Source organism: Palaemon carinicauda, chromosome 24 (assembly GCF_036898095.1).
Source record: "Palaemon carinicauda isolate YSFRI2023 chromosome 24, ASM3689809v2, whole genome shotgun sequence".
Classification (NCBI taxonomy): Eukaryota; Metazoa; Arthropoda; class Malacostraca; order Decapoda; family Palaemonidae; genus Palaemon; species Palaemon carinicauda.
In genome coordinates, this window is record NC_090748.1 from 6,660,678 (window position 1) to 6,685,130 (window position 24,453).

The window sequence follows — 24,453 nt, forward strand, 5'->3', positions numbered from 1 at the left end:
TAAACGTAATTCTACATTTTACGAGTCGTTCGTTCTGCATTCACCATATTACAAATACCTCCTCACTTAATTGAGCTAATGTTTTTTATTCTGCCGTAGGACCACTAATTATTAAACAGTTTCACTTTGACCTGGCAAGTGAATGTTTCACTAGACACATTAGCCCTGCGGGTTAGTATTTCGGAATTATCAATTACAGCTACTTGAAGGTGTGAATACTGTACACTAAATAAAAGTTTTAGATTTGCAATCCAGCCTGTGAACTTGGACTTTGCTTACATTTCCCATTATAAAAATTTGTCTAACCTTTCTGGACTACGATTCATTAGCAAAAAGCTATGTGGGAGGGTGAAAGAGGTAATTTTTATATTAGAACTATCAAACTGCTTCAAAGTTTGGGAATATGGCAGAATTATTCATATTAACTTGTTGCTTCCACTCATAAAAAACTAATAATATATCCGCAGAAATCAAAACAGTAATAGCAATGAAATCTTCATAACACTGGTAATTTTGTTTGCTAGTACTCGACTCAAACTCTCTTCATATCTATTAAAAATAACCAGGGTAAAATTATACCGTTACGTTTTCAATAAAAACTTTGGAAAATTTACAGTTTCATCCATTATGGGAAATCTATTATAATAATATATTTCCCGAGTAAAGCAAGTCTTTTGTAGTATTTCTGTAAAATATTTGTCGCAAATGCCTAGTTCTTTATATATCGACGATCAAACTCACGCTACTCATGTCTTACTCCCAGATTTTTTCTAAGTCTTGTTATTGTTGACTGTGTCTTGTATTTGCTTAAATGAGCCCTGTAACCACTATAATCCGCAGACAAACTAGTCCACTATAAAGTCATACACGTTTGGCCAATCACAGCGCCTATCCACTATGACGTCATACATGTTTGGCCAATCACAGCACGACAATACAACAGCGCCACAATACATCTTTCCCATGCATTTCATTTCGTTCTTAGAAATGGAGGCATTAGCAAGCACGTCATCTCATGTTGCACAAGTTGAAATTCCATCTTCTTGTCCTGACTGTTTCCTAACTTGCAATGAATTTGTTGTAAGTTATTCAGGGATTATTGAAAACCTAGTGGATTTGTGCCAGAGAATTTAATTTTACAAAATCAAAATTGTCCTGCATGTCAAGGAACCTTCCCAACGGCTTCACGTTTTCCTCAAAGCAACAGCACATCTTGATGAACCAACAGTTTAAGGTAAGCTTCATTAATTTATAGAGTATATTATAATGGTGATAGTATAACGATGTATGCAGCAGTACCATCCGTTTGGATTTGGTTTGATGGATGTGTTAGGTAGTGGCTGTAAGGGGGGTTGGCCTCGCAGGGGTAGGCCTAGGTAGGGGTAGGCCTACAGGGCCCTAGGTTAGGTGGTTGTATTAGGTTCGGTAGTGTCCCAAAATTCACTGTGGCCTTAAGGGGGGGGGGGGGGGTCGCAGGGGGGTCAGAGCCCCCCCCCGGTTGGCCTAGGTAGGGGTACAGGGCCCCTAGGTAGGGGTACAGAGCCCCTAGGCTAGGTTAGGTGGGTTTATTAGGTTCGTTAGTGCCCTGAAAATCACTGTGGCCTTAAGGGGGGGTCGCAGGGGGGGCGGAGGCCCCCCCCCGGTAGGGCTAGATAGTGGTATAGGGGGAGGGGTGGTGGAAGGATAAGTATTCATTTATTGCAAATATCATTTGATGCCCCCCCCCCCACCAAAAACCCCGGTTCCCACCTGGTGTCCCTCAATTGTTGGGATGAAGTAGGGTCTTTCTGCATTCTAGAACAACTTAGTAAATCTCCAAATCGGATGGTTTGCGGTCAAAATAAACGTTAAATTCGTTGGAACTACACTATTTCTGATGCAACAAATATATTTTTATTCCAGTTTCCCCATAATGGATGAAACTGTAAATTTACCAAAACTCTTCCTACAGTAAGTTGTGCTTCCAACAAACTATTTTATTTACACCGCAAATAAACCCGTTCTGTTATTCCCCACCTAACTGAAACAGGTGGGAACCTGGGACTCTAGATCACAAATCTAAACAGGGAAGAAGCATCCCAAAGTCTCCATCCCAGGTCGCAAACCTAGCCAGAGGACAAGCCACCAGACACCCCTAGGTCATACCCGGAGGGAGAGGAAGGGTCCGGACCCCGTATCCTAAGTAACCAAACTGTCAAATAATTTTAACTTACGATTAACACATCCATGTGTCTACTCAATCTTCAGTCTAGTTACAATAAAAAGTGTGTCTTCCCTAACTTAAAGATAAACTCAGCCATACACAAGGGCACCTTAAAGTTTGAAGGCTAACAATGAGCTTTAAAGAAAGGTGTTCGCTACATTAGGTGTACCATAAAAATCACAGATGCTTCGCTATGGCATCAATATAATTATAACGGCAGCCACTATAGTTGCTAGACTCCCTAACAATTAAATAACGGAAGAGCAAATGGACTGGGTGGGGGGTGTTAGGAAACCTGTGCGTCACAAATCTGCCTACGTTACAAGCATACAAAAATGCCCAAATACATTAAACTTCAGCATATGGTAGGGGAAGGTAGGAGCAGCTACATACAAACGAACAGGATACAGTAATACCATAGGTGAATAATGTGGAACGGCTAATTCTGTACACTAGAAGCTTAAAACTATTGCTCAAGGTATGTACAAGCATACAAACAAGAGCTATATGAGGTTAGTAAAATGTAACTAGTGAAATATTTCAGGGGAATAAGGTGCCATTTGTCTTTAGTGGATTATTTATGCATCCCAAAGAGAAAAGGTTAGTTTCACCATTAATAATTCCACAGTAAATTTTCCCCATCAAAAACTACGGTTCCCGCTGGGTGGCCCCTTTTCCCCTAACGAATATGACTATTTACTTGACAAGGTCATTTTAGGAAAATGGAAGATTTTCTACATAAAAAAGCATTCTTTTACTGGTAAAGCTTTTTCAGAGTTTTCTATAAGAACACTACCATAATTTCTATTTTGAACTAACTATTTTACTGGTTTTTGTTCTACCATGAGCCTGTTTCACTATCTATCTCATTGCTCCTCTGTTCTGGGTAGAGGAACATGTTTTGGTATGAACGTTAGCCCCCATGCTAGAATTTTGGCATTGGCATTTAATCATCCATTATACAAACTTAGAAATTGATCACCTATAATTAAACAGCGATTCGTGATTATGGGTTTGAACAAATTTATAGCAATGATTTATTGAAATACACTGATATAGTTTATGGAAAATTTTGTTGTAACCAAAAAGGAGCAGAGCAGGAAACTAGTAAAATTTGACTGTCAAAGGTTTTTACCAGTAGTTTATGAGACTTTAATTGCAAGGATATCTTCAATTATGCAAGTTACAATTCCCTAACTAATATTGCACTATTCCATAATTATACCCAAAAGACCCGGTATATCAGGTTAATAAGTTGACAGGATACCGTAACAATCCCTTTCACCTGAATCTTTTTTTTATTTTAATTTTTACAAATTGATATTGATAAGGTTAATTCTGGTAAACCTCCAATGCTAATTCATTTGGATCCATCCCTCAGTTGAAATATTCACGTCAATCTTTTGCATAGATCCAATAAAAAAACTCAAAATAGTTGTTAGCAAACAGACCCTTAAATTTTATTTTCTGTGGTGCTCAAGGGAACCATCCCCATTCTGCGGCAAAACCCTCTTGAAAATTTGATACCTTAATACAGTACTGCCCCCAAATTATGCTCTTGCATTATTACATTGTTCATCACTCAATTGGGGTGAACTATCCCGAACTAGAAGCGCCTGATCACCGAAGAGGCATTGGTACTGACAAATCCAATTTAGTGAAATTGAAACGGTAGGATTCTAAAAAAGTAAGTAATACGGCATTACAATCACATCCAATGCCTCTGATTACAAACTAGATATCTTATGGGGGTCATCCCGGATGTCCTTTCCCTCACTAAATTTTTCTCAGGTAGCCTACCTTAACTCATATTACAACAGATTACCTAAAGTTTTGGTAAAATTAGTTACAACCAAACTTATCAAGATATGAAAATTCATATAATCAAAGTTTTTGATAAAATCCACCTCTATTTCTACTGTACAAATAAGCCATCTACCGTTATAGCCATTCCCCTCTTGACTAACAGGTGAGAACCTGGGACTTCCAGTGTGCAAAAACAGGACAAAATGTGATTCAACAGACTTGTAAAAGGTCACAGAGCCTAACAAACCCACCTAACCTAGAGCTCCCAGGTTAGACCTATACGGAGGGCATCACCCTGGACCCCTTTCCCAGGTCACAGAATTAGCTGGGGGCAATCACCCCAGACACTCCTCTTCTCAGGTCACAGACCTAGCTGGGGGGCAAATACCCCACACCTCCTCAGGTCACAAACCTTCCCAGGTCACCTATCCAGACCCCCCTTACTAGGTCGCATACTAAATATATCACTACCTTACATTATGATAAACTATCATGAATAACTAGATTCGCTCGAGACATTTAATAGGTAGTACTGATGTTCATGCATAAATTTACCGTATCTAAAAGTTCCAAGGTAACATCCATGAAGTCGTCAAATAACATCAAATACGAAGAACAACCACTACACGTCCGAATCCATGACAGTCAGCCGAAAAGTAAGGTTTTCAGGAGGTATAAATTCCTAAATCGCTGTTAATTGGATAATCTTTAACCAAAACCAATTGGGTTCCAGCATATTTACTGTACCTATACATCATAACCAAACAAAGGACAAGACATTCTTTCCCACAATGCATTAAAAAATAGTCTAAAGGCGGGTTTACAAGGTCGAACGGTTCGTCAAACGGTTCGACAAACAAGTATTTGAAGTGGTTAAAAAATGAATAGGATATTTGGTTGCTTATCACTCAGTTTAAATAGTTTTCTTACCCGACTTTGGTGGGCAGGGCTTCATTGTCCGCAGTGTGCATTTGTGGCTGACCACATCTTCAAACCGTTTGACGAAGGTTCTACAACCGGGTTTGACGAACAACTACGTGTAAATTACTTGGCAGCATAAGTACAGCCTCGGGATATTTAATGGCAAAGATTTCCGTAACCCTTTAATTTGCAGAATATTCTAATACTGTACCTTTTTTGGTAAATAATTACAGACAGGAAAAAATTACAAATAGAATGTTTTCCTGAAATAAATAACTATTTAACTGAATTTGATCATATCAATTGCAAACAGAACCAGCTCTGTTCCCACTGAGGGTCCCTATTATAGATATATATTCCACTATTTGCGGTGAAAATTAGTCACTTTTGAGGATTTTTTATATTGGAAAAAACTTTTTCTAAATAGGAAAGCTTATTAGATTATTGGGAGCAAGATCAAATCACACCATAACTTCATCGAACTCTAATCAAACCTACCAAGTGGGCTTCTTATAGACTAGACTACGTGACCTACATCGGTATATATTTCAGTAATCGCTCATTGAATAGTTCTCTAAATATTCCAAGTTTTACACTAGATTAAGAATAAAACAATACACTTCATTTAAACAGTAGTGCCAAAATACTGCATATATTAGCTTAAAGTCCCTGTGTTGCCAACTAAAACTTCTATTGCTTGAAAAATCCCTACAGATTCATCAAAATGTCCCTACATTAACAAGACGATATCCCTATGTTGTCCTTGCCGTAATTAGATGAGTAACCATTATAATAAGGCTTGTCAAACTTATTAAAACAGAACATTTACTGTCCCTGGATGGGATTACATAAAACAAAGAAAATTCTGCCACAAGATTTGAAGTCATACATTGATTATGACCAGCAATATGAGTTACATCAATTTCTCTAGCGAAATACAGGAAAGATTTATCTCTAGCTTTTAAATTTAAACAAACAAAATTGAGTCCAAGAGTTCTAACCCCATTCTGTTAAGTTTCTTGGTCTTGGAATTTACCATAATTGAAAAATCCTCTCCGTGTTTGCATTTGAATGCAGTAAAGTTACAATTAATTTTGCAAGAGGCAATATTGCTAAATACATATTGATCGGATAATTTCTTTAAATTCTTTAAAGTAACTCAAAACTTCTTTTTCAACATATCAGTCTCGTCTACATTAAAATAAGTAAGTATATCCCCCCACTCGTTATTTACATCATTTCCTGACTAACAAATGGCTATACATCCCTATCAAAGTATCCAGCCTAGTTAACTTGTCCCTAATATTTGGATCTAGTGCTGCTGTTGGCTCTACTAATTTAATTTCAATAAACAGAGGATCAAATAATGGTAATCTTTTCTTAATTTCACCATGTCTGAAAAAAAAGTGTGGCACCTTTCTCTAAATTTATCTATATCTGAAACTTTGTGCTTTTGACACGGTTGAAATAATATTCTGACATTCATCTCCTAAACATTTTATTTAGAGGGAGCATATAAGTTGAGCCGAAAGGCTCAGTTTTGGACAATTCATTTAAATAATGTGGCTTAATGAAGTTCTTACATAAGTCTACCCATTCTTGAGCTTTCTTCATGGACAGTGCCAATGAGACTAAGCTTACTTTGAAACAAAGCATTTAGGGTAAAAGGGTAAATAAATTGAATAATTATGTAGAAAATAATCAAATTAAATAATTTTTAAACAAATTTTCTTCCAGAGCTGAAAAGTCCCTACATTTCCATCTTTTACCTGGGCGTCCCTACAAACCATAATGCAAAATGTCCCTACATTTAGGGACATATCCCTATGGTTGGAAACACTGACTTGCACATAAAGCATTGAATGTGTTTCCAGATGGGTTAGTCTAAACATTCCCAAAACACAAAAAATCCCCAAACCCAAAAAAATCTCAATTTTCACAAGTATATTTTTTCATGTAGGTTTTACTTAAGATAAAAAATATTCGCTACTACTTAATATAAGTACAAGTAAATTGCAACCATATAATCAAAATTGCCACAAATAGCCTACAATTAGTCCATAAATCCTTATAGGCCTACATGAAAAACTATTCTCGATATACAATAAACCTTGACAACCTCAAAGAAAACTAGAACTGCTAACCTTCAGTGTTTCTTCGCCGAACGCAATCGTCAAAAGAGGGTCTAAAATTCTACAACAAAGCCATTAAGACCTAGACAACAAGGATACAGGATTCGGGAACTACAAACCAGCACACACTCGGGCAGTGTTGCCAGATGGGTTAGTCTAAAAATTCCCAAAACTCAAGATAAAACACGTCCAAAACAACCCAAAAATCCCCATTTCCACAAATATATTTTCTTCTGATCATGCAGGCTTTACTAATATAGAAATTACTCATTATAATTCATATAAGTGCAAGTAAACTAATTGAAACGATATAAAGGTTTACTCATCTTTGTTTCTTCTGCATAGAAATGTGTACAGAATACCCCCATCAAACATCCAGAATCCCCAAATCTAGGGATAAATTCCCATATCTGGCAACTCTGGTCAAGGATACAAGAATATTGTAATGTTAGAATCATTGTACATGTGGTGCCATCTATATTTTGTCTTTACAGTCGTGACAGCTAAAGCAAAATCGTGATTATCTAATTTTTTAAAAAATGCATTTTTTTTTGGGGGGGGGATACTTTCTATTTACAACTATATTAAGAACAAACACTTTATTCTTCTGTAACATTCTATGGCATCCAGTAACTTTTGTATTAGAATAAGATACAATCTATTCATAAGAGACTTTTGAGATGATGTGGCTTCTAAGAAGAAAATAGAATGCACAGTATGATGAAAACTATTTGTTACTTTTCCTGTGACTTCATTATTTACAGTATTTAGAGTATATTTTAATTATAATTTAACTAGTGGCTCATTGGGCCGATATGGAAGAAACACCGAAATTTAGCACAAGCACACATAAGAATATGACTGGCAAATTATTTTAAATTTTTTTTCTTTATTCCGCATAATTCAGACAAATAAATGTTTCAAATTATCATTTGTCGTAGACTAGGCGTACAACTAATCACATGGCTTAGTTAATCAACGATGTTCACGGTGCGGTTGATCGCATTTATTAAATATACAGAGTTTTTAGATGAAGATTTGCAGCTTGGAATATTCTCTCAGTTCACAGTACAAAAAATTCAAAGCTTAAGTAAGTGAGGAATTATTGATAGCTTACTTTACATAAGACTGGATATCTACTTGAAATTAATGCGTCTCTTGATTATAAAGGCGAATGGTTCATTCCTGCTTTTAATACTTCACTTTCAATTGCTTGTGTCTACAATGAGCTTTATCGATATTTGCATACAGTCTACTTTATAACGTTACTCTGTCCATTGTATCTTTTATTGCTTATTAAAAATAGCAAGCTGTAATAAACTAGTGGAATAGTGTGTAGACTGGTGGCTTACTTCGTATTTTACGTTTATAATTTTGCCCGGTGTGAGTGAAATTCAAAGAAGTATCTATTAACTTCCACTGAGCATCAAAAAGCCCCTCGCTTGATATTCTATCATTGACTACTGGTCTTTAAATGCGTTAAATATCAGAGCTGAAAGCATAGTGGGAATATACATTTTAATCCCAGTCCCTTACTTGAGAGTAGCTTACTGGTTTATCATTAAATAAGTACTTTTACTTTACTTTAAGGGCTGCTTTTCAGGTCCTGTACAGCAGGGGAACCCTACTCTCTACAGGACCTCCACAGACCGTGAAATGTGAAAGAGGACGCGCGCGCGCGTGTGTGTGTGTGTGTGTGTGTGTCGGGTGTTTGGTCATTTCAGTGATCTTAGCCCCGTCAAAGTTATTTAACCTTGCTCCAGATAATGCTAGTTTGTCCAAATATTTGTCGTTTATCAATTCTCGAATTTGGATAGTTTTATTACCCACAGATTGTTTATTTACATAGTATTGGATGTCAAGATAGGACAAGAGATACACGATGCTGGAGACATGTTGTTTAATGCGTCCTCAGATACAAACTGATGCTGTTGCCCTCTGCAACCGGCACAGTGCCACTCACTTGGCGCCTGCCCGCCATGGGAAAACATATCTTACTGCAGGTACTCCATCATCCCCCCCCGAGATTAATACATGGGTATACATGGAGAGGTAATGATAAAAAATAATGCATGGATATACATGGATTAAATTGGGTGCATGTGCAATAATAAGAAGACAGGTCCATAGCTGTCAGAAATGCAAAATACAATGTGCGGGTAATACATGTTCATAGAATAATATGAAAAGCAAAAGCAATAAAAGACAGAAAGAAAAGAAAAATGTATGCAGGTGCCGCTGTAATGTACGATGATCACATGTAGTCATCCATCCACGCAGGCCTTCTAGTGCATCGTGATGGGCGTGGCTTCCGTGCTGCATGTGGGCTGGGCGCGGGGTGACTGCCTGGTAGCTGCTCGGGCGTGGGCGTGGCTGGATGCGTAGCGGGTGTGGCCTGCCTAGGCTGGGGCCCCGATGATGTGAGACGCAGGTGCTTCCTGTTGCGGAGGGAGAGGCGCCCGCTGCCGTCTAACTTGACTAGGTACTGTCGGTATGGGAGCGTTTCCGCTACGGTACCGGTGCGGTCCCATAGCTTGGTGGCCTGATTTTGCACTCATACTTGGGATCCCGGGTTGATGGCTGGAAGCTTTCTTGACGGTCCGGTCCTAGTGAGGGCAGCACCACTGTCGGCCATCTGACGTTCTCTCTGTCGTAAGGTCGCCCCCCAGTGTTTGTCTACCGTGAGGTGCCAGCGAGCCGTAGGTACGCCATCTCGGAGCTGCCTGCCCGCTGCCATCTGGGCGGGTGACCTGTTTATTCCACGGAGGGGGGTGTTGAGGTACTGCAAGATAGCCATAGAGGACTTGTCCGTGTCGAGGGTGCCGCTGCTGCCCGTGTTCGCCATTATTATCCGCTTCCCAATCTTGACTGCGGCCTCTGCCCTGCCATTGGATTGCGGGTACTGGGCGGATGACAGACGCACAGACACGCCCCATAACTTGAAGAATTCCCCCATTTCCTCACTTGCCAGATTGGTGCCACCGTCCGTGGAGATTTGCTCCGGGGCCCCCCATCTGGCGAAGTAGCGACGTAGCTGAGTCTTGATGTGGGAGGAGGAGGTTCCGTGGGGGAAGTGGGCGAGCTCCAGCCACCCTGTGAGCCTGTCTGCGTAGGCCATGTACGAGTGTCCGTCGTGCTGAAACATATCTGCAACCGTCATCTGGAAGGGGTACTCTGGGGGCGGCGTGATAATGAGTTCCTCCGCGGCCTGAGATGGTGCGTGTACATCGCATTCTTCGCACGAGGATCGGTGATACTGCAGGTCCCCCTCGAGTCCAGGCCAGTATACCGTCTGGCGCGCTCGTCGTTGCATCGAGTCCAGGCCTTGGTGCCCCGCGTGTAGGTTGGCAGCCACCTGCTGACGGAGAGGCTCCGGGATAACTAGGCGAACGTTGCCCTGTTCGAACGTATATGTCACCAAGTCTTGGATAACGGCCAGCCTTTCCCTGACACTGTAAAAGGGCCGAAGGCACGCAATTTCCTGGGACTTCCTATCGGCCCAGTCCCCGGCCAGGACTCTGGCCGTGAGCAGCTGGTACACGGGGTCGATGGTAGCGGCGTGTCTAACTCTCGCCTCGTCCACGACACAGCTGTCGTGCTCCACTGCTGCCACGACGGCGGCCGCCATGGTGTCGGTGAGATCTTCGTCGAGGTCCATATCGTAGGCGCTGGGATCGGCCTTTAAGGCGGGGTATCGGGACAGGAAGTCCGCCGCGCTGTTACGCTTCCCTGGCAGGTACTTGACCCTGAATCGGTACTGCAGAGTTCTCTCCTTCAGCCTGAAAAGGCGGGGGTTCGAGATTTCCGTGAGGGCACGATCCCCCAGTAACTTGGTTAACGGGCGGTGGTCCGTCACAACGGTGAGGTTAGGGCACCCCAGCAAGAACAGCCTCGCCTTCTGGAGACACCAGGCTACGGCAAGGGCCTCCCCTTCCACGGCGGCGTAGCCAGCTTCAGCGGCGGTGAGATGGCGGCTGCCGCATAGTGCCAGGCGCCACCCACCCGTGCAGCAAAAGGGCGTATTGGCGGAGCTGCATGAGCAGTACTGTTGAAGGATGACGAACCCTATGCCTTCTTTACTCCAGTCGGTGATCGCTGCTGTGGGGCGGCTCCTGTCGTAGTAGGCCAGTCCGTCCTTCGCTAGTTGGCATATCATATCTTGGGCGTGATGAAATTTGGTGCGGAGTGCCTCGTCCCAGTACACTGCCTTCCCCGTTGGTTTTTTGAGGAGCTCCCTGAACGGATTCATGATAGGGGCTGTTGCGAGGAATGGCGCCAGCTGGTTGACAAATCCGTACCAAGCCCTTATGTCGGTGATAGAGGGCTGACGTGGCATCGGGAAGTTCTTGATGGCCGCCAAACGTTCCTCTGTTGGCTTGTAGGCCTCCCAGCCCAGGTTGAAGCCCACGAAGTCTACTTCCCTTCTGGCGAATTGGAATTTCTCCGGCTTAAGCGTGATACCCTTGGCTGCGCATGTTTCGAGGAAGTCGTAGGCATGCCAGAAGGCCCCTTCGATGTTGTCGTCGTAGAGTAAGGTGTCGTCCACGCACTTGTATTTCCTCTGGATATCCTGGATGGCGTCGTCAAACCGCTTGGTATACGCATCGCCAGCGGAGCAGTGCCCCATGGGTGTACGACGGTAACGAAACCTTCCCCAGGGGGTAATAAATGTGGTTAGATCGCGGCTTTCTTCGTCTAACTCCACCTGGTGGTATCCCCAGTACGCGTCCGCCACGGTCTTGAACGTGTGCTTAGGAACCCCAGACACCATGTCGAATGGGGCAGGGGTGTGATGTGTCTCCCGTAGGCAAGATGCGTTGAGGCGCTGATAGTCGACTGTACGGCGTGGCTGTCCTGATTTCTTGGCGACGACCACCATACGGGCGCACCATTCGGTTGGCTGCCCAGCGGGTACCGGTTCTATAACGCCACGGGCGGCATCTTCTTCGAGCTGGGCCTTCACTTCTTCTTCCCAGTGTTTCGGCACTGATGCTGGGGTATGGCATGCGTAAGGCATAGTTCCTGGGAGCAGGTGGATACGGTGCGGTTTCCCCTGCATCACTGGTAGTGGTTTCCTGGCTGTGTTGAAGGTCGTTGTAGCGAAATGTTGTAGGAGCCAGGCTTCCAACCTGGCCGCATGTTCCTCCTGGGGTGGCATGGGCACCTCGGCAGGTCGGGGTGGTACCTGGGCGGCCCGCCTGGCTGTGCCATCGAACAGGCTCACGTGTGCCACCGCGGGGGAGGGATAGGGGAATTCCTTGGGTATCAGCGTTAAATCCTTGCAAGCGTTCAACGACAGAAAGAGGTGCTTTGCCGACTGCACGAAGTACACGTCCTGCTCCGTGGTGCGACCTTGCAGGGTGACGTGGCACACGGCAGATCCAAGGCACTTCAGGGGAAGGTTCGCCACATCACGCAAACCGGCCCGGGGTGTGAGAGCTGCTGGGCGAACTTGGAGGTGCGATAGTAAGGAGGGCCCGGCCACACATACCTGTGCCCCAGTGTCCGCCACGGCGGTGACTGGCACTCGCACTCCCGTACCGCTGTGCACGACTGTCACCTCCACTACTGGGTGGCGGGCGAGGTTGGCGCCTGCAACAAGCACAGCATTAGACGTAGCACTAGACACATCCGTCGGGGATCCTGCCGATTTTGCCTGTGACTTCCTGCAGCATCTGTGATAGTGGCCCTGCTTGTGGCACCCGTTGCATAAGACGGATTTAGCGGGGCATGAGGCTCTACCAGGGGCATGGCGCCCACCGCAGTTCCCGCAGGAAGGTGGTGGGGGACCCCTGCCTGTGCCAGCGACGGTTGCACTTGGATGATCTGCCTCAGGCGTTTCGCTGCCAGCTGCACAAGCAGATTCCCTCCAGTTGCATTGGCGAGCAGCGGCGTCGACGCGGGCCGCCTCGTATGCACAGCACTTGGCCCTAAGGGCACCAACACTATTGATATCATTGCTACACTGGTATACATGGCGGCGCATAGCCTCATCGCTGAGGCCCACCATTAACTTGGGTAACAACATATATTCGGCCAGATTGCACTGACACTGAGGGCACTGGAAATTGCAATCGGTGGCCTTCTGAGAACATTTTAAAAAATAATCACTGACACTTTCTCCTGGGCCTTGTACTGCGTTAAAAAACTCCGACCATAATACGGCACGATTTGTAGAACGCAACACAATATCGCGAATGAAGTCCAAGGCTTCCGTAGCGGTGAGGTTGCCCCATTCCTGTGACGTGAATCTGGCATCTAGCGCCCGTTGCAGAGGGGGTGTGCAGTATAGCCTGATGTGGTGGACGACCTCGTGGGGCGGTAGTCTGCACAGTTCGATCCAGCATTCCATCGACCTCCTCCAGGACCTGAATGCAGCGGGCTTCAGCTCAATTTCGCACTTCTCTGGGGCTGCAGACGCGGGGACACGAGGTGCAGGGGTCGCATGTGTCGCAAGCCGGTCACGGAGAGCGTTGATCATATGTTGCTGTGCCGCCATGGCTTGCCTGGCTTCTTGCAGGGCAGGGACAAGTCCACGGGGGACGACAGGGCGTGCGGCCCTTGGGGTGGACTGCATTGAGCGGCGCTGGAAGGGCATGGTGAGGGTCGCGTTTGTCCTTGATAATCACTGCGCCATATTGGATGTCAAGATAGGACAAGAGATACACGATGCTGGAGACATGTTGTTTAATGCGTCCTCAGATACAAACTGATGCTGTTGCCCTCTGCAACCGGCACAGTGCCACTCACTTGGCGCCTGCCCGCCATGGGAAAACATATCTTACTGCAGGTACTCCATCACATAGCCACAGTTTATGCCATCCTTAGTATATCCATGATCAGTATTTTCCGCTAGTCTTTTCAATTCCAAGTCATAAACTTCGCAATTTCTTGAATTAACTTTGTGGTCATTTGTTTTGTTTAACTTTGTCCACTTCACCTGTATTATCACCGGTCATTATCTTATACTTCACATAATATTTCATCATTTTTTTTATTGGCAAGGGCTTTCTAAAGATGAAAATCACCAACTGAGGAAAAATGACTAGAAGGTACATGCAAAATAACCTGCTATATCTTTTGCTCAGCCAATAAGAATGATACAAGAAAATAATTTCTCTATATCCTGGGAAGTTTCGGGTTTACTGTATACATTGAAATGCGTTAGCCAGTGCCCCTAGACTTCAGAATTCAGATCCGGATAATAATTACCAACCACTAATCTCATCCAGTCATTGCTCCAGTGTGTTCTGGGCTGCGCTTGTGATGCTCATCTCATCACCATCCTGTCCGTCTTCCGTATGTGATCCCATGGGAACCAATCCAACATGGTATCATCCTCTCTCAAATAGGAAGAACTTTTTTTCAACACATTCAGATTTATGTAGTGTGTCTTTATATGGGCGGCAAAATGCAAGAGCCTATGTCTTACACAAGAGTGGGATGATCTTAACCAACTGACCATCCCCTACAGACAGTCTAGTAACCCCATATATATTTCTTGGTACTTTGTTCCTTTTTTTATATAAATAAGGATATTTAACACTAAATTATTGAACAATATATCCCCCCCAAAAAATGTATTTAAAGAGCCTATTCCACAAATATTCCTTCGATATCTTATTTATTTCTGTTTGCTCTCAAAAGGTCTTCATCATTTTTTTTCCCTACAATAAAAATCTAAATTCATAAACATCTTTGTTTGCCAGACATATTCCTAATCCTGACTCCTTTTATGATATATCAGTCTTTTTTGGCAGACTTAAGCAATTTTTATTCAAAATGAGGTGCTCTTACACTTTTCACTCATTACTTTCATTTTCTTCCATATAACTTTTAAGGCCTAAATTATCCCTTTCACCCCCAAAGGACGTACCGGTACGTTCTTGCAAAACACTTTTTTACATGTTTTTGCATATTTTTGATAATTTTATGAGAAACTTCAGGCATTTTCCAAAAGAATGAGACAAACCTGACCTCTCTATGACAAAAATTAAGCCTGTTAGAACAATTTTAAAAAAATATTTAGCAAAATGTGCTCGAAATTTAACCTTATGGTGGGGGTAAAATGGTTAAAAATTCACTACTGGGTAGTACAGTGGTAACGCGTTCGCCCAGCATTTGCATGGCAGCAGATCGATTCCCGCCCAGGACCGTGAGTTTAAGCTGTTTACTGGGGATGCCTCTGCTGTGGTTGGGCAACACAGTGGGGGTTTGGGCTTTCCTGGCTGACGTTCTGGTGAGCATCTATTCTGATGAAACTGGAACTGAAGCCAGACAACTTTAACTTTTACTTATGGAAGAAGCATGATGGCCATCCTTTTACCTTATGCACTCAAATAAATGTTCAAGACAATCTTGATTTGAAATTTGTGTGATCAGGTGGAGAGGTTTTTAACATATTAAGCAAAGCATTGGTGGATTTACATTATCAAATAATTCCTTTCTGGACCTTGAGAAGATTAATTGCATTAAAACTTTCAAGTCTTGCGTTACTATTCATTCCAATGACCTTGAGCAGTGTACCCGTTTGTCTTTTTACATTGATACCAATAAGCATTGCTTTTATTGTTCTCCATATATGGATGAAGAATTCAAGTTGAACCAGTCATTTATCAAAAGAATGAAATAGGGTGTTTGACTCCAGTTTTGACATTATAAATCCCCTTTTGCATAAATATTCTACTGGATTGGCACATGATCTAGGAAACAATTTAATCGCTAACCTAATGTACTGTCTTTGTTGACCAGTTACATTTAAGTGCATTTCATTGATCTAATATGATAGACCATATTCCTTTTTGGTTTTACCAAGCCTTTCTCGTATGCCAGCATCTGAAATACACTCTCAATTGTTAAAGAAAAACTTGTCATGAAAATCATTTCCAAAGAATTCGATAAAATAGGGAACATTAGAGAACACAAAAACTTTCTGCCTAAGGATTTTGAAAGATACCACATTTTCAACAGATCTAATACATATTGTTTTCAAATATGGAGATTTGTAGAGCTCATGTAATGCACCACTGCTACTACAGTATAATCTACATCCTCTACCTCCCATGTTATTTCTAGCAGTACTTTATGCATGTCACATTGATCGAACTGATAATATATTGATTGTCTCTATTTACCTATAAGACATCGTAACGTTGCCATCTGTATATCTTATTGCAGTTTGTAGAAAAATGTTCCTTTATCAAAACTCCATTCTTTCGAATGACAACCTTTCTCAGAAGGGTGATAGTTTCTGCTTTTACTTTTTTATGTCAATACTGATACTGTACCTAAATCCTCAATTTGCACTAAAACTTTTCTTAATTTTATGGGTAGCAAGCTAAAGCATAGTTTTTGGTTAACCATGTAAGATTAGAGTGCACGGCATCACTGTAATAGTGATTCTTACACAAAGCTACATGCTGGCTTACATGTTTTATTTGGACTGTGGGCGGGGTCTAATTGCCACTCCACAGCCAGCTAAGTTTACCTCGTTACAAGTTTAAACAGACATTTCAGCATTGCTGTTTCATAGGACTCAGATTGGTGTAGTTAGGAATAATACAAATTACAATAAAAAATTGTGATATTTCAGGGACCTTGGGTTTTTTTACTTATAAGCGCTGACATTATCATAAAGCCTGCAGTAAGCGTGAAGGATCTTTGTAGGCCTTAAATTCAGGTCTCTAGCATTCTCTTTGATAATGAAATTCTGTGATTACATTTGTTTCCAAAATAAGCCAGTCTCATTCACATGATAATAGTCTCAAATGTCCAATTCATATACAATACTTCTCAATGGCAGATTTGTCAGCAGAGGCAGCTTTTCCCTGCAGGGATATATTCTTAAGGTTGAACCTCCTTTATCAAACCAGCACTTGCTGGTATTAAATTAAGTTAGTTTGGTGGGAGCTGTCTTGGATGGTCCTGGTTCTGGTTTGTTGTCACTATTCCTAAACTTGTCGCACAGCAGCCTGGCCTTCTTGCATATGGTATTGGTATCTAGTGCAATGTTCCTTTTTATCTTACAGTCACTGATCCAAAAGGCTAATGCAGACGTCTTCATCTTTTCATGGTATTATTGCAGAAGGTAACCATCTTTTTATAAGTGACATTTACTATCTTCCTTAAACAGAATTCTTTTCGTTGTTCTTGGTACTTCATTGATGCTGTAATGGTGACCCATGTCTGCAAAGCTTCTCCCATCCTTAAGCAGGATGAGTTTCATCTTCTCTGCTAAAGTAAGCATCTTCCTGTGGAACTTGGGTTCACTTCTATGAGCCTTAAAAGATGCGGGATGTTTGGCTGACATCATAGGGCTTGAAAGCACAGCAGCACAGATAAAGATGTGGAACAATGTCATGTACATATGTGTAAAAGTGAACTGAACAACGAGAGGTTCTGAATGCTGCAATTGGCTTTAGTGATGGAATGATCCTGCATTCGGGATACTGACCAGCGCGCTCTGATTAGTTGAGTTTCCACCATCAGTCAATAGTGTGCCATGTATGAAATTATCTAGAAAATTGGGGCAGAGCCCCACACCTCCAGAGTTTCATTTTCCATACAGTTTAAAGGTTGCTCATGAATAGCAGTGGCAAGGGATAGTGACAATGCCCTAGAGGCTGAGCATATATAGATAGAGAGTACAAAGATGTTAATTGAGAGTAAGATAGAGAATGGTGTACAAAAATGTTGATAGGGAGAAAATACAAAAATGTTAATTAAGAGATATATTACTTGGGCTGAACTGTAAGGATATCCAAGGGGGATTCAAGAATTTCAGCTCCAACTGTGGTCCTGAGAGATGCAATTGTTGGAGAAAGGTAACCCAACTTTGTCACTGATTGCTCACTGTTGAAGGAAAGTAGCGAGTTTGGCATTGTGTTGTGTTAGTCTGCAAGGGATGGGTACCAACAGGACATCATCTTCAAAGATTTAACATGAGAGGAAGAAGGGACACCTATTTAGCCATTCCATTACGTTTCTCTTCAAAGGCTGAGAAAGACATTGTGGTTACCCCAAAGAGAAAAGATGCTGATGTGTATTGGAAGAATTTCAGGTTACAATAATCTTAGGTAAAAAAGTAGAGGAAGTCATGGTAAGTTAAGGAAGATGATGTGTTAGTTCTAAGGAGATAAGGTCTTCTGGCAAAGAACCAAGTGTTTGGATTTGAATCTATAAAATTTGGGCTATATGTTCACAGCTTGGACTATGATGTCATTCAGCATTGATGTGCAATTGGGTGAAAACACCCTCAATTGTACTATGAAGTAAAAGTTAAAAGGTTGGACATCATAGACAATGAGCAAAATCTTCCTGAACTGATCCCATTATTGCTTCCTGCTGGAGAAGGAAGGGTTAGAGTTCATGATTCTCTAACCCTTGACAATGTCTAAGGCAACCAACTTTCATAATTACTACATGACAATGTGAAGGTGTTGTTCTTTCCTCCTAACACATCATCTCTTAATATCAAGTCGATGGCATGAATCATAATAACAGAATTTTAATAAATTTCTTTGAAAGCCCATTACAGTAGATGTGTGATGGCACGACTTGAATCGGCCATGTATAATGATCATGTCATTGAAGTAATGAAGAACTGGAAGGGTTTCACTATTGCTGACTGCCTCACATTGAACATTTAGTCAATGATGGAGAAGGTCTGCTGGACAGGTGTGAAGGACTTCATTGGCTTTGGTCCTGACGGTACCTTTAACAGGAATGTCAATAAGATATTGGCGTTGGCACAAACAGTGACAAGCTTCCAGGGAGTGGCTGAGGACAACATTTTGGAGATGCTTGATGGGTATAACAAAGGGCTTGTTGAACTAGTCCATCCAGCATGCGAGGAAGAGAAAGAAATAACCATGAAACTGACAAAGAGGAGCAAGGTATCACACTGCAGAAATTGAGGGAGATATGACAGAAGCTGGAGAATTTAAAGGATATGTCATACATCATGGACACTTAAATTATTTCAATAATTTCAATTAATTAACTGGCACAAACTTCAAATTATGACTGTATACTGTAGTAAGAAAAGGGTTCAGAAACAAGTTAACAACTATTAACAAAACTCACAAACTACACTCCTTACATTTATATTTTCATTTGCCGCTAGTCTACCTCCAGACTGGCCTCAGCAGCTTGATGTCAAAAGAAACTCTTTGAACTTTTAATCTAGGAAATAAAAAACCTGATTTGAATAAACCCTCATCTTACTTTCTATCCTGATCACTCAGACTCTTAGCCACCAATAAGATATGGTTGACATCATGACTAGCTGAACAAGTGTAACATAAGATCACTGAACAGCAGCTAGTAGCCTATTCCGTTAGTACTGCTCGGCTAGAGATGGCTAACAGGGATAGTGTGCGTTAATCTCTTCAAAACTACCAACCTTATCATCTTTTAGTAAAAAAAATGTTATTTTTATTAGTAAAATAAATTTTTGAATATACTTACCCGGTGATCATATAAGCTGTCAGCTCTGCTGCCCGACAGAAAAACCTAAGGACAAAATACGCCAGCGATCGCTATACAGGTAGGGGGGTGTACATCAACAGCGCCATCTGTCGAGCAGGTACTCAAGTACTCCAAGTAAACACAGAACCAATTTTCTCCTCAGTCCACTGGGTCTCTATTGGGGAGGAAGGGAGGGTCTTTTAATATATGATCACCGGGTAAGTATATTCAAAAATTTATTTTACTAATAAAAATAACATTTTTCAATATTAAACTTAGCCGGTGATCATATAAGCTGATTCACACCCAGGGGGGTGGGTAGAGACCAGCATTACATGTTTACATTATTATGAGCTAAGTATTTTGTATTTCATTTTAGCAGTTATTCAAAATAACAAACATAAAATAAATAAGTACCTGGTAAGGAAGTCGACTTGAACAATTACTCTGCCTTTTTAAGTACGTCTTCCTTACTGAGCCTCACGATCCTCATAGGATGCTGAGCGACTCCTAGGAGCTGAAGTATCAAGGGTTGCAACCCATACTAAAGGACCTCATCAAAACCTCTAATCTAGGCGCTTCTTAAGAAAAGAATTTGACCACCCGCCAAATCAACCAAGATGCGAAAGGCTTATTAGCCTTCCGGACAACCCAAAAACAACAATAAAAAACATTTCAAGAGAAAGATTAAAAAAGGTTATGGAATTAGGGGAATGTAGTGGTTGAGCCCTCACCCACTACTGCACTCGCTGCTACGAATGGTCCCAGGGTGTAGCAGTTCTCGTAAAGAGACTGGACATCTTTAAGATAAAAAGACGCGAACACTGACTTGCTTCTCCAATAGGTTGCGTCCATTATACTCTGCAGAGATCTGTTTTGTTTGAAGGCTACTGAAGTTGCGACAGCTCTAACTTCATGTGTCCTTACCTTCAGCAAAGCATGGTCTTCCTCATTCAGATGGGAATGAGCTTCTCGAATCAACAGTCTGATATAATAGGAAACTGCATTCTTCGACATAGGTAAAGAAGGTTTCTTAATAGCACACCATAAAGCTTCTGACTGTCCTCGTAAAGGTTTAGTTCGTCTTAAATAGAACTTAAGAGCTCTAACAGGGCATAAGACTCTTTCTAGTTCATTTCCAACCAAATTAGAAAGGCTTGGAATATCGAACGATTTAGGCCAAGGACGAGAAGGTAGTTCGTTTTTGGCTAGAAAACCAAGCTGTAAGGAACATGTAGCCGTTTCAGATGAAAATCCGATGTTCCTGCTGAAGGCGTGTATCTCACTGACTCTTTTAGCTGTTGCTAAGCAGACGAGGAAAAGAGTCTTTAAAGTGAGATCTTTAAAGGAGGCTGATTGTAGTGGCTCGAACCTTTCTGACATAAGGAATCTTAGTACCACGTCTAAATTCCAACCTGGTGTGGCCAAACGACGCTCCTTCGAGGTCTCAAAAGACTTAAGGAGGTCCTGTAGATCTTTGTTGTTGGAAAGATCTAAGCCTCTGTGACGGAAGACTGCTGCCAACATGCTTCTGTAACCCTTGATCGTGGGAGCTGAAAGAGATCTTTCCTTCCTCAGGTATAAAAGGAAGTCAGCTATCTGAGTTACAGAGGCACTGGTTGAGGATACTGATACAGACTTGCACCAGCTTCGGAAGACTTCCCACTTCGACTGGTAGACTCTAAGAGTGGATGTCCTCCTTGCTCTAGCAATCGCCTTGGCTGCCTCCTTCGAAAAGCCTCTAGCTCTCGAGAGTCTTTCGATAGTCTGAAGGCAGTCAGACGAAGAGCGTGGAGGCTTGGGTGTACCTTCTTTACGTGTGGCTGACGTAGAAGGTCCACTCTTAGAGGAAGAGTTCTGGGAACGTCCACTAGCCATTGCAGTACCTCGGTGAACCATTCTCTCGCGGGCCAGAGGGGAGCAACCAACGTCAACCTTGTCCCTTCGTGAGAGGCGAACTTCTGCAGTACTTTGTTGACAATCTTGAACGGGGGGAATGCATAAAGGTCTAGATGGGACCAATCCAGAAGAAAAGCATCTATGTGAACTGCTGCTGGGTCCGGGATTGGCGAGCAATAATTTGGGAGCCTCTTGGTCATCGAGGTTGCAAATAGATCTATGGTAGGTTGGCCCCACGTGGCCCATAGTCTCTTGCATACATTCTTGTGAAGGGTCCATTCTGTTGGGATGATTTGACCCTTCTGACTGAGGCGGTCCGCCATGACATTCATGTTGCCTTGAATGAACCTCGTTACTAGAGACAGGTTTAGATCTCTTGACCAGGTGAGGAGGTCCCTTGCGATCTCGTACAACGTCATAGAATGGGTCCCTCCTTGCTTGGAGATGTACGCCAATGCCGTGGTGTTGTCGGAGTTCACCTCCACCACCTTGCCTAGAAGGAGGGACTTGAAGCTTCTCAAGGCCAGATGAACTGCCAGTAGCTCCTTGCAGTTGATATGTAACGTTCTTTGCTCCGAGTTCCAAGTGCCCGAGCATTCCCGACCGTCTAATGTCGCACCCCAGCCCGTGTCCGATGCGTCCGAGAAGAGAACGTGGTTGGGGGTCTGAACAGCCAGGGGCAGACCCTCTCTGAGGTTGATGTTGTCCTTCCACCAAGTCAGTGATGACTTCATCTTCTCGGAAATAGGGATCGAGACCGCTTCTAGCGTCTTGTCCTTTCTCCAGTGAACAGCTAGGTGAAATTGAAGGGGTCGGAGGTGCAGTCTCCCTAACGCAATGAACTGGTCCAGTGATGAAAGCGTCCCTATCAGACTCATCCACTGTCTGACTGAACATCGGTCCTTCTTTAGCATGTTCTGGATGCATTCTTGGGCTTGACTTATTCTGGGGGCCGACGGAAAAGCCCGAAAAGCTTGACTCTGAATCTCCATCCCTAGGTACACTATAGTTTGGGATGGGACCAGTTGGGACTTTTCCATATTGACCAGGAGACCCAATTCCTTGGTCAGATCTAGAGTCCACTTTAGATTCTCCAGACAGCGACGACTTGACGAAGCTCTTAGAAGCCAGTCGTCCAAATAGAGGGAGGCTCTGATGTTTGCTAAATGCAGGAATTTGGCAATATTCCTCATCAGTTTCGTAAAAACAAGAGGCGCCGTGCTTAGGCCAAAGCACAGGGCTTGAAATTGGTAGACAACCTTCCCGTAAACGAACCTTAGAAAAGGTTGGGAATCTGGGTGGATGGGGACGTGAAAGTAAGCGTCCTTGAGGTCTAAAGAGACCATCCAGTCTTCCTTCCTGACCGATGCTAGAACCGACTTTGTCGTCTCCATGGCGAACGTCTGCTTTGTGACAAAGACATTCAGAGCACTGACGTCTAGCACCGGTCTCCACCCTCCTGTCTTCTTTACCACTAAGAAGAGACGGTTGTAGAAGCCCGGGGATTGATGGTCCCGGACTTTGACTACCGCTCCCTTTTGTAGTAAGAGAGACACCTCTTGCTTCAAAGCTAGTCTCTTGTCCTCCTCTCTGTACCTGGGAGAGAGGTCAATGGGAGTTGTTGCTAGAGGGGGCTTGCGCAAGAATGGGATCTTGTACCCTTCTCTGAGCAACTTCACAGATTGTGCATCTGCACCCCTGTTCTCCCAGGCCTGCCAGTAGTTCTTGAGCCTGGCTCCCACTGCTGTCTGAAGAAGGTGGCAGTCAGACTCTGCCTCTAAAGGATTTGGTACCTTTCTTCTTGCTCCCACGTTTACCTTCGGCACGAGCACCTCCTCTGCTGGAGGCTCTGCCACGAAAGGGCGGAATGAATCTTGACGCTGGAGTATCCATCCTGGGTCTAGGCACGGTAGGCAAAGGGGTGGCTTTGCGTGCAGATGACGCAACCAGGTCATGCGTGTCTTTTTGAATCAAGGAGGCAGCAATCTCCTTGATCAACTCCTCAGGGAAGAGGCACTTCGAGAGAGGAGCAAACATAAGCTCCGATCTCTGACATTGAGTTACTCCAGCTGACAAGAAGGAGCAAAGGTGTTCCCGTTTCTTGAGGACCCCGGAAACGAACGAAGCCGCAAGCTCACTGGAACCGTCCCGTATAGCCTTGTCCATGCAGGACATAATGAGCATGGAAGTTTCCTTGTCAGAAGGGGAGGTCTTCCTGCTCAACGCTCCCAAACACCAATCCAAAAAGTTAAACACTTCGAATGCTCTGAACACTCCTTTCATCAGATGGTCTAAATCTGAAGGAGTCCAACAAATCTTGGAGCGTCTCATGGCCAGCCTGCGGGGAGAGTCTACAAGACTTGAGAAGTCGCCCTGGGCAGAGGCAGGAACTCCCAAGCCGAGAACTTCTCCCGTGGCATACCAGACGCTCGATCTGGAAGCGAGTTTCTCAGGGGGAAACATGAAAGCTGTCTTCCCAAGGTGCTTTTTGGACTGCAACCAATCTCCCAACACTCTTAAAGCTCTCTTGGACGAGCGGGCGAGGACGAGCTTCGTAAAGGCAGGCGCGGATGACTGCGTGCCTAAAGCGAACTCAGAGGGAGGAGAGCGTGGTGCTGCAGAAACAAACTGGTCAGGATACATATCCTTGAACAGTGCAAGCACTTTCCTAAAGTCCAAGGAGGGAGGCGTGGTCTTGGGTTCGTCGATGTCCGTGTGCGGGTCGTCAAGGTGTGCAGCGTCGTCATCATCAGAGAGTCCATCATCTGAATGCTGAGGAGGAAGCGGCAAAGGAGTAGGAATTAGCTGGTCAGCTGAGTCCGGCAGCACGGGTACATGCGTGACTGCACTGGACGCAACGTCATGGAACTGTTGGCCAGTCTGTGAGCTGGCAACAACCATAGCTGCGCGGGGTTGCAAAGCGTCTACTCCTGACTGACTAGTCTGCTGTGGGCGAGTAGTGGTAACCACAGTGGGTTGCGGAGGTTGACGCACAGCGTCAAAACAAAACAACTTAACTCCACC

At 43.4% G+C, this 24,453-nt stretch overlaps 1 long non-coding RNA gene across 1 annotated transcript in view; it reads right to left on the reverse strand.

The window, feature by feature from the left end:
* The window catches only part of LOC137618057 (uncharacterized), a 28,618-nt gene extending 21,413 nt beyond the window's left edge, over positions 1 to 7,205 (reverse strand). The window contains exon 1 of the long non-coding RNA XR_011039715.1: positions 7,075 to 7,205. This is a non-coding gene — a long non-coding RNA (uncharacterized lncRNA). The remainder of the gene's footprint in view (positions 1 to 7,074) is intronic.
* Between the last annotated feature and the right edge of the window lie 17,248 nt (positions 7,206 to 24,453).